Source organism: Marmota marmota, unplaced genomic scaffold (assembly GCF_001458135.2).
Source record: "Marmota marmota marmota unplaced genomic scaffold, marMar, whole genome shotgun sequence".
NCBI lineage: Eukaryota > Metazoa > Chordata > Mammalia > Rodentia > Sciuridae > Marmota > Marmota marmota.
The window spans coordinates 10,468,809-10,479,418 of record NW_026000057.1 but is presented as its reverse complement, the minus strand read 5'-3'; the positions used below and the strand labels follow the sequence as shown (position 1 = coordinate 10,479,418).

General features: G+C 45.7%; 1 protein-coding gene and 1 long non-coding RNA gene across 2 annotated transcripts in view; both read right to left on the bottom strand.

Annotated features, from left to right (window-relative positions):
* The window catches only part of Fhdc1 (FH2 domain containing 1), a 36,936-nt gene extending 36,791 nt beyond the window's left edge, over nucleotides 1-145 (bottom strand). Inside the window, exon 1 of the mRNA XM_015484357.2 lies at nucleotides 11-145. The gene's annotated coding sequence lies outside the window, so the exon portion shown is untranslated. The remainder of the gene's footprint in view (nucleotides 1-10) is intronic.
* A 4,405-nt stretch (nucleotides 146-4,550) lies between these two features.
* On the bottom strand, nucleotides 4,551-6,644 carry LOC125619820. The gene is made up of 2 exons (XR_007351423.1): nucleotides 6,207-6,644; nucleotides 4,551-4,823 (listed from the first exon to the last, which is right to left on the bottom strand). It is a non-coding gene; the product is annotated as an uncharacterized LOC125619820 (long non-coding RNA).
* Nucleotides 6,645-10,610: the final 3,966 nt, after the last annotated feature.

Below are 10,610 nucleotides of genomic sequence, written 5' to 3'. Positions count from 1 at the left end.
GCTCACTCACCGCGCCCGGCTCCGGCCGCAGCCTGCAGCCGCGGTCTCCCGACGCCGCCGACTCCCGCGGGTCACTGCAGGCCCCGCCGCCCCAGGACCGCGAGGGGGCAGGGCGAGGCGGAGCGGGGCGGGGCGGAGCCGCTGCCTCAGGTAACAATGCTGCGGACCGGGCTGCTCCCCGCGCCGGCCGCGAAGGGCAGCACGCCCTTTCCTGCTCGGCGGCCTCCCCCGCTCCCCTCCACTCTCTGGGCGCCGCCGACGCCGCCACCGCGCTCGCCTTCACCTGCCCCGGGCTCTCGGGTCTTGGAAGCCGCGCTCGCAAGCTGTTCCCGGCACGCGAAGACGGATGCGGGCTGTGGAGGGAGGTCGGGGAGAGGGAGACGGAGATGGCGCGGCTTGGAGTGGAGCCGGGTGTCCTAGTGGAACGGGCGAGGGAGGCGCCACGCTGGCTTCGGAGCGGGCAAGCGGCTTCCACAAAGGAGCCTCTGCCGCAGCCTCCCGGACACCCTCCCCTGCGCACACGCGCGCGCACACACCGCACACACTTCAGCAAGCACGCACACCCTCCAGCACACTCACGCATCCCCGCGCGCCGCAGAGCCTGTTTCTCCCTGGAGCACTGGGCAGCACTCGGAGGACTGTCCCAGCCCGGTGGCCGAACTTTGGCGGGCCCGAGCTTCCCCAGCGGTCCGCCCCTTCCTGGGGCCTGCCAACCTGTAAGTTTGTAGGGTTTTTTTGTTTATTTGTTTGTTTGTTTTAAATCTCAATGATGGTAACAGAGGAAACTTTGCGTTTTATTAAAAACAGAGCAGAAAGCAAAAGTCTCTTCCATGCCTGGGTGAACGGACTGACGCGGTCTGGGGAGCGCTCCTCCTGCTCTTCACAGGGGGAAACAGAGAAATCAGTCTAATCTTTTTTTTTTTCCCCCCTCCAGTGACTTGTGACGCCAGGCAGTGAGAAGCGAGTCGTCAAAGAAAACTCACCGGGCAGATCGGCCGGCGGAAGTCAGCTGCCGAGTGGGGAGGCGCCCTCTGCGGGGATGAGGTCATCGCCACCTTTGACTCGGTGATCCCAAATAACCGACCAGGCTTTTCCAGGCTCAGGTGCCTGGGGACTTCCTCCTTCTCCACCTGGTCCCCGGTGCCTGAACCCAAAGGACAGAATTCCTCGCATGCTCCTTGGATAGAAAAAGAGGAACTAGTAATGTAGACCAAGCGACCAACCAACTAGACCCCAAACCTGCTCACCAGTAGCCCGTTTCTTGGTCATGGGTCAGGTGTACACTCCGAAAAAGAAACGGATGCTAGTAAGATCATGGAAAGGCTCGAGAGTCGGAAAAGGTGATTAAAGACAGTCCTGTGTTTTATACTAATATTAATCCCAAATGAATATTGACTCGAGTGGCAAAAGTTGACTGACAGGGTGCCACAAGTGAGGAACGGTTGGCATCCTCTACCTTTCTTTCCCGGCTGCGAGGGGGGCCCACACCTGCTGCCTCTTCCCACTCCTCCAGCCCTGGGAACATGGCCGCCCAGCATGCGCTCTGAATCAGTCACCTTAGCCCTGTGTAGAGAGGCTCACCTGTGATCCCAGCTGCTGCGAGGCAGGGGCAGGAGGATCACTTGAGCCGGGAGGTTAGGCCAACCTGGGCAACACAGCCAGACCCCTGTCTCAAAAAAAAAAAAAAAAGATATCACTAAGTGGTCAAGTTGGGCGACCCACCCTGCCTCTCCTCCCTCTGATCTCTGCAGGGTCCTGCCATCTGCTTTTCTGGCCTTCCCTGAGGGCCCTTCTTTTCCTTTGAGGGTGGTCATAAGCCTCTTCCAAGTCTTGATCTCCCATCATCCATTATTATCCCAAGCCAATTGCCTTTCACTCCAACCTGGATGGTCCTGCTTTGGTGGGGCTTGAAGCCTACAACTTGTGAGGGAGGTTTTTAAAGCACAACAATAAAAACTTACAAACAAATGCTAGGTATCTGTCCTTGGAAGGGCCCAGGGAAAATGAGGGACATGGAAACGGAAAGGTCAAAGCAAATTCACTCCTTATTTTCCCACTGCCAGGGACTCTTGCTTCATATTCTTTTAGTTCTAATTCAGTCTATAAAGTGTACTCATCTTTCTGTCAGAACTGATCCTCTTCCCTCCCTCCTTTACCTAAGTGTTCTTTTGAGGTTTTATTTCTGCGATTTGAACTCTGGGCCTTACTCTCTACTACTGAGCTATGCCAACCTAAAAGCTGGTTTTTAAAGGTCAAATGCCAGCTTTTCGTTTGGGGGTCTCTTTCTCTCTCTCAATTCCTTATATCCATGCAGTTGCCAAGTTTGCTGTTCTTTCCCAAGTGATATCTGTTAGTCTAAGCTTTATATCCACTGTCACCACACTCCCCCAATTAGAGGAAGGGGGACCTGAGGTGTTTTGGCTGTTGGCCATGTTTCAGGCATCTTGATTGTTACAATCCTGGAAACCCCACTTCCTGTATTTATTTAGCTTAGGGAAGTTAAATTGGATGTCTGCACCCACTACCTCAGTAGTGTTCTTTCCCCTTCCCCTCTCTCCTCCCTAAATCCATCTTGAAATTGCTCTCAGATTACTCTTTTGTAATTTCATCACATGACCTACGTGTTCACATCACAACATGTTCTATAGTTCACATGGCACCTTCAGGAAAAGGGTGGCGTTCTTCAGGCTGATGGTAGTGTTCTGCCTTCATCCCCCACAATCTGGTGGGTCCCCTTTTACACAAGCAGCATGGCATGCTGCCCCAGAATGTGTCCTGCTTGGTTGGACTCCTTTTTTGTATTATACACATTCAGAGGACAAAAGGTACTTGAATGAAGCAAACAAAGCACAACTCTCAGAAGTTCTTTTTTAAAATTATTTTTTAATTTTTAAAAAATTGAGACAGATTCCTTGCCATGTTGCAGAGACTGGTCTCCAATTTACAATCCTCCTGCCTCAGCCACCAGAGCTGTTGGGATCACAGGTGTGCACCACCACACCAGGCTAGAGTTCATATCTTGATGCATTGGTTCTAAGGCTGCAAATCTAGAAAACAATTTATTCTTCATCTACTCGTCTGCTGATTGTTAACTGTACCCTCATCTCACCTAAGTTTGCACCTGCCAGGAAAGAGCTTCTGTCCATTCACATCATTCACATCACAAAAATGTGCCAACCTGCCACGCGTGGTGGTGCCCACCTGTGATCCCAGCAGCTCGAGAGGTTGAGACAGGCAGACTGTGAATTCAAAACCAGCCTCAGCAATGCTGAGGCGCTAAGCAACTCAGTGAGACCCTGTCTCTAAATGAAATTCAGAAATAGGGCTGGGGATGTGGCTCAGTGGTCAAGTGCCCCTGAGTTCAATCCCTGGTACCAATAATAATAATAATAATAATAAAAATAAAGTGCTAACCAGCCTGAAAGCCAGAAGGCTCCTGAACCTGCGCCTGCCCAAAGCTGAGTGGGGTCATGGGATCTACTTCCTGGCTTGGTGGTGGCTGCTGTTGCCAGTGCTCTTGAGCAGAGGGCCGTGTGGCAGCCCTCACTTTCCCAAGCAGGTCAAGCCTCTCCAAGTGTGTGTACTAGTTATGAGCGTGGCCCAGGCAACGCGGGCCTGCAGCACGTCTGTTCCCCTCCTCCCTGTGCGCTGCTCTTCCCTCCCCTGGCTCTCCTTTCCAAAGCCTGTCTCCTTTCCCCACTTCGTTTTCTTTCTTCTTGCTTCCCTCAGTCCTGAGGAGCTCTGGGTTTCTGTTGCATCGAGTATTTTGGTGTTTCTTTTCCTTTTTTTTTTTTTAAGATTTATTTATTTATTTATTTTGAGAATTTAAATATTTTTTAGTTATTGGCAGACACAACATCTTTGTTTGTATGTGGTGCTGAGGATCGAACCCGGGCCGCACGCATGCCAGGCGAGCGCGCTACCGCTTGAGCCACATCCCCAGCCCTCTTTTCCTTTTTTAATTTGATTTTATTTTTTCTTTTTAGTTATACATGACAGTATAATGTATTTTGACATATTGTACACACATGGAATATAACTTCCCATTCTTTTTAAAAATATTTATTTTTTAGTTTTAGGTGGACACAATATCTTTGTTTTAAATTTATGTGGTGCTGAGGATCAAACCCAGTGCCTCACGCATGCTAGGTGAGCACTCTGCCACTGAGCCCCAGCCCCAGGCCCTAACTTCCCATTCTTGTGGTTGTACGTGATGTGAAGTCACACTGGTCGTGTATTCATATATGAACATAGGGAAGTTATGTCCATTCATTCTACTGTCTTTCCTATTCCCATCCTTCCTCCCTTCCTTCCCTCCCCTCAATCCAATGAACCTCTACTCCTCCCTCCCCCTCCCTTCACCTATTGTGAGTCAGCATCCACATATCAGAGAGAACATTCGGCCTTTCATATTTTGAGATTGCCTTATTTATTTTACTTAACATGATAGCCTACTCATTCACCGGCAAATGCCATCATTTCATTCTTTATGGCTGAGTAATAGTCCATTGTGTATATATATATATATATATATATACCACATTTCCTTTATCCATTCATTTGTTGAAGGGCACCCAAGTTGATTTCATAGCTTAGCTATTGTGAATTGAGCTGCTATAAACAGTGATGTAGCTGCTTCACTATAGTATGCTGATTTTAAGTCTTCTGTGTGTATACCGAGGAGAGGGATAATTGGGTCCATGGTGGTTCCATTCCAAGTTTTCTGAGGAATCTCCATACTGCTTTCCAGAGTGTTTGCACCAATGTGTAGTCCCACAAGTATTTTGTATTTGAAACTGTCATTAGGAGCCACTAAACAAATCCTAAGCAGAAGAAATAGCTTTAACATACAACACAACAGCATATCACTTCTTTAGTTTAGCTATCATCAAAAACAATTGTGCAAAATGCATCAAATTTCAGGATCTATTCTAAAGAATCCTTTGGAGTTTTTCAACAGACTTACTTGCTGAAGGAGTAACTCTATGAGTTGACTCCAATGTGTCCACACACTGAAACCAGTTCCTTGACTATAGGAGTGAAGCAACCAATTCGTTTTAAATCTTTCTCCTTCCCTGACTCCTTTCCCTCCCTACTTCTTTCCTCCTTTGGCCTCTTTTTATGATACAGACTGAGATTTGCTTCACCTCATCTTTTCATGTTTATTCTTCTTAAAACATACATCTGATGAGGTCAGTTTGTCCAGTATTTAGATTATAGGTTGCATCATTATCTCTTAAAATTGGAAACTGCAGAAAGAAACGAACTGCCAACTCTACAGTTAACAGACTCTCGGACAAACGCAAAGACTCATCAATTCACCTTCCAGCAACAGCCACTGCCTAGAGAAACTTCTAGACTCTGATTCCTTCAGAGTGTGGAAAGCATACAATCAATAAATCAGAAAAACTGTTACTGTCACTAGAATTGGTGTGACTTATTGGCAGAATGCAAATGTCATATTCCTGTAGTTTTCCAAACCACTTTTGAACTGACAAAATGATATTTTATTTTTGCAGGCTAAGAAATTTAAATAATAAGTGGCCTTTAAATATAGTACACAATGACTAGGCTCTGATCACTAAGAGGGTAAGCTTTTTTTTTTTTTCCCTATGAATGCTAAGTAGTGGTTTCAGAAAGTTTTAAATAGAAAATGCTTTCACCCCAGATGGTAATATCCATGGCAGCAGCAATAGCATCTCTCTTGCCCTAAGTTCAAGTTCTTCTCAATAACAGGACCTGAAATCCAAGGCGAACCTCGGCAACTTAGTCACAAACTAAAAAATGAAAAGGGCTGGGGATATAGCTCAGTGGTGGAGTGCCCCCAAGTTCCATTCCCAATACAAAAAAAAAAAAAAAAAAGGTGCCTGGTTTGTTTGAGAGTGGGAGAGACTGGAATGGGACAGTGAGATCCCTGATGACCCTTTTTCCCACCTGTCTAAATTTATTTGGAACAAATTGTCCATTTTCTCTTTTAGGATATGGGTATTGGGTGTTGGAAGCTGGGGGTGGAAAAAGAGACCAAGGAAAGAAACCCTATTTATAGCAGGGAGTCTTCATCCAGAAAACCTTCAGTTAGACCTCTTTAGTTTACCATCAGTTCAGCGCTTAGAAAACCACTGATTCAGTATTAGTCACCAATGTAGGGTCTGGCTGTCACACCACTGAGCAGAAGAATAGCTTTAACATGCAACACAACAGCTTACTGCTTCTTTTGTTTAGTCATCATCAAAAACAACTGTGCAAGTCTGAGGAAGAAGAATGAAGCTAACTGAGTAGGTCAGAAGCCAGTTTCTTTTGCTACTGGTTTTAACTGTTTTCAAGTTGTTTACCCTTCTAAGAAGTTAAAAGAGCAAATAGTAATTTGAAACCCTAACCCACACAGTATAAGCAGTCCCCAAACAAACCCAATGAATCAACAATATTGGTGTGTGTGCGCGTCTCTCTCTCCCTCCCTGGAGGAAGGTACAGGGCATATGGAAGCAGGCGAAAGGACCTGTTGTGATTTTGCAACTTGGAAGTCCTTTTTGTGCCCTTGGGAATTGAGTGTGTACTTAGATCAGTGGAAAAGCTCCTGACAATTTGGTTGCACAAAGTTTCTATTTTTATTAAGCAGGTAAATACTTCAGGTATAATAGCAAAAAGTGAGGCCAGCCCATAATAATCAGAGTTTTGATTTTTTTTTTTTTTCTGGTGCTGGGGATTGAACCCAGGGCCTTGTGCTTGCTGGGCAGCAATGAGAATCATAATATTTTTCAAGCAGATTTATAGAAATAATGAAAATGGACCATTTTTGGAGAAAGTAAAAGGGGTAAGCTGTTTGCTGGAAATACTGTTCGTCAAGTTATGACTGGTCTTGGACATGAAGAGAATCCCTATTAAACACGGTGTTGCAATTAGCTCATGTTGCACCCTTTCGTGGGCCTGGCCAGACTAAAATTAAAGGCAATTCCATTGAGGTTAAACCTAGGACTTCTTTCATCTTCACTCCTAACTTTCTGACCTCCTGCTGACAAAAAGAGGGTCCTGCATTTCATCTGAGAGGTTTGGTATTAAAAACTTGACTATTCAAATTTTAACCTGGATGAAAAAATAACACCCTCATATTTCTAGATCCCTTTTATGTAGTGCTTTTGCGCATATGATCAACTTTGGCCTGTTAGAAATTAAATTCCGGTTCAGTAATAAAGTAGCCTAAAATTTCTGTACAAAATATTAGATTGGTGGTGATTTCTCAGGACTAAGCTAGAAAAAAAGAACAGTTTTACATTTAATTTTTTTGAAGTGTAGCTGGTTTTCTAAGCAATCTCCTAGGTTCCTACTCACTCCACCCAGCTGTTGAAGACAAAAGATAAACAAATTTCTGAATTTTGGTTTTGAATATGCCAGGCTTCCTGTGAGATGCCTGACAGTGTCACTGAAGGGTAAATGGCATCTGTTACATGGCTGGGGAGAGCAAGGGCTGCAGGGGAATCACGGAAACACGGGACATTTCACTGACACTGTAAATGGAATTATTTTTATGCTGGAAATAGCTCCCTCCGACACACACGCACGCGCGCACACACACACACACACACACACACACACTGCAGTTTCTCTTCCCAGGAGAATTGAAAACTCTCTTGTCATAGATCATTATTTACCCCAAATTAGGGGTCACAAAGACCCATTCTGTTTGTAATTTTGAAAGGAGTCTGAGGAAAGAAAAGCAGAGAAAATTCTAAGTGCTCACACACACATCTTCCTTCCCACCCCCACGCTCTCCATCATGAGGATTTGCACGTACCTTCCAGCTCCACATTCTATCTTTTGCAAGTGTGCAGTCTTCACGGTTTGTCTCAATAAGAGACTGATTTCCAAGGGTGGCTACTTGCCCGCTGGGCATAATCAGGTTCACCGTATCTCTGGTTGGAGGGGAAGGCAGAGAAATGAATTCCTGCAGCTGATCCCCTCCACTGACCACAATCAAGAAGCAGGGGGAGGCCTGTGATCCCATACTCATGGTACAGAGGCTGCGGAAGTCACCTGACGTCCTAGGCCCTTCTTTTTGTGAGGAGGATGGGTAGAGAGGTGCATCCTCAAGAAATCAGAGGGGCTAAATGAGGAGGCCTGGAGGGAAAAGGAACCAGGGAGGGGGAGCTCATGACTCTTCCCCATTTTATCAACATCCAGATTTTTAACAAAAGTCACCCATTATTCTACATTTAGTCAAACCTTTGGAGAAAACCAATAAATGCACTTTGTGTGTGTGTGTGTGTGTGTGTTCTCTGCACAACAAGCCAATTTCTTCTGCATTAGGCTGCAAAATCGATGCTGCAATAAAGGATTGACCTGCCAGAATTGTTTTCAAGTTCCAGAAAGCCATTCCTCCAGATTCTAAGGCTACTCTGGGTGGTCCTGACACACCCACACACCCCGGTCCTCACGTGCCTCTAGTTATAATCCACACTCTGGGTAACTAGTGATTACTTTCTTTTCCTTCTAGAATATAACAGTGCTTACTTAGGCTGACTTCCAGATCAAAATGAAGGTCATCTGTTAGACAGCAAAATCTTCTAACCAAGAGTTCTCCCCAGGGAACCTAGAAGGTTCTGAATCATTCTGCCACTTCGATTGTCCACTAGGTAAAAAGGAATGAAGCTTTCTACGTTGGATGGACTGGTGGAGGGCGGGAATGTGGATTGAAAGTCTATGAAGAGATAACATTGTGCTATATTGTAAGATTTGATTTTTGAAAGGTTTAGTTTGGCAGCATGGATAGGACCATTGTGACAGATCAAGCTGCTATAGCAGGATGGTAAAATGAACCCCTTTGGCCATACACACACACACACACACACACACACACACACACACAGAAGCACACACATCTGTATAGAATCAAGACTTCCTATCTGGAGTCAAAGCTTCCATATTCAACCACAGAGTATGTTCTCCAGTCAGGCGCGGTGGCACATGCCAGTAATTCCAGCAGCTCGGGAGGCTGAGGCAGGAGGATTGTGAGTTCAAAGCCAGCCTCAGAAAAAGCCAGGTGCTAAGCAGCTCGGTGAGATGCTGTCTCTAATTAAAGTACAAAATAGGGCTGGGAATGTGGCTCAGTGGTCAAGTGTCCCTGAGTTCATTCCCTGGGAACCCCCTCCCCCAAACAAAAAAACGAGAGTATGTTCTTCATACTGCTACCTCTCTCCCCCATACCATTCATTCCTATGATTTGTGTCAACTTTCTCTCCAATAAACCAAAATGTGTGAGGGTGAGGCTGTCTTCTTCATCTTCAGATCTCAGCAGCCAGGACTCTAAAAGTGGCCGAGAGTCAGTGTATCTGACACCCAATCCTGAGATCCTCATCACTAGCAAAGGACACCAATGGACCCCAGAGTCAGTCCGGGCCGGAGGCCCCAGAAGTGCGAATCATTACTGAAAGCATGGAGTGCCTTTGACATGCCGGCCACAAAAATGTTCCAAATGGTTCTTGCCCTCCATGAGCTTTTATGGTCCTGAAGGGACCAAAGACTCAAGCTCTTTGAAGCAGCAGGCAAGTGGTGAAGACAACAGCAGGCGTGATCACATTTTATGGTGAATGAAGCAGCATCGACCTGCACAGGCCGATTGAGTGAAGCCTTTCATAAGAAGAGCTGATGCCTGACCCAAAGCAGCACAGCCAGTGTCGCACTGGAAACCAACTCCAGCCTGACACGGTTTGGGAAGAAGAGTGGCGGGAAGTGAGCTTCTTCTGCTGAAACTTGATAAAAATGGAGAAGCACTTCAGAACCAAAGCATGTAGCTCGAGCCTTCCACTTTTTTTTTTTTAGGGCTACATAAGAGTTGGAGACCTGATTTTTAAACCAGGTGAGTCTACGTATGCCCTTGATAAGACAGCTGTCCAGCTCTCTCACCCCTTGGGCTAAGCAGACTCCATAAGCCAAGTTTACAAATTCCAAATCCTAATGAAAAGACAGCAGACTCAAAATTAGTCATGAATGCAGTTTTGCTTATTAACTGGGAGATCCCACTTCAATGCTAGTGAACACGAATTCACATAAAAATGAACCACAGGGCCAAACGGGCAGAGTTCTTTCTAGAATAAGTCAAGGTCAATGCTGAGGTCAGTGGCAAGGAAGTCTGGAGTGGCCCAGACTGAGGCCGCTTGTTTTAGGGGGAAAAAAGGACTTGTTTTCACGACTCCAGTCATGAGCACAAATAGTGACTCCAAAAGCCCGAAAACCTCAACACAGCACAACAGCCTATTATGTCATTGTATTTTTTTTTTTAAAGGACAAAGGGGCAAGTTGGAACCAAAGCCTGCTATGAAGTTTTAATGTGTTACTTTTCCTTCCCCTATCTTGTGAGTTTAGGCAATATTTCCAAGACACACAAAAAAGGTTTTTTTTTTTTTTTTAAGACTACTAGCTCTTCATTTGCAATCTCTAACTAATTTCTTACTTTATGACTGGCTTAATTGGAGAATGCTAACTGTCACAAAGAAAATATGGTCTTTATAGAGAAATAAAATTTTAAAAAAATAGACATTCAGATTGTATTTTTATTATTATTAGTGGCGATGGGTGATGGGACCCAGGGCCTTGCGTGTGTCAGGTAAGTGCTCTGC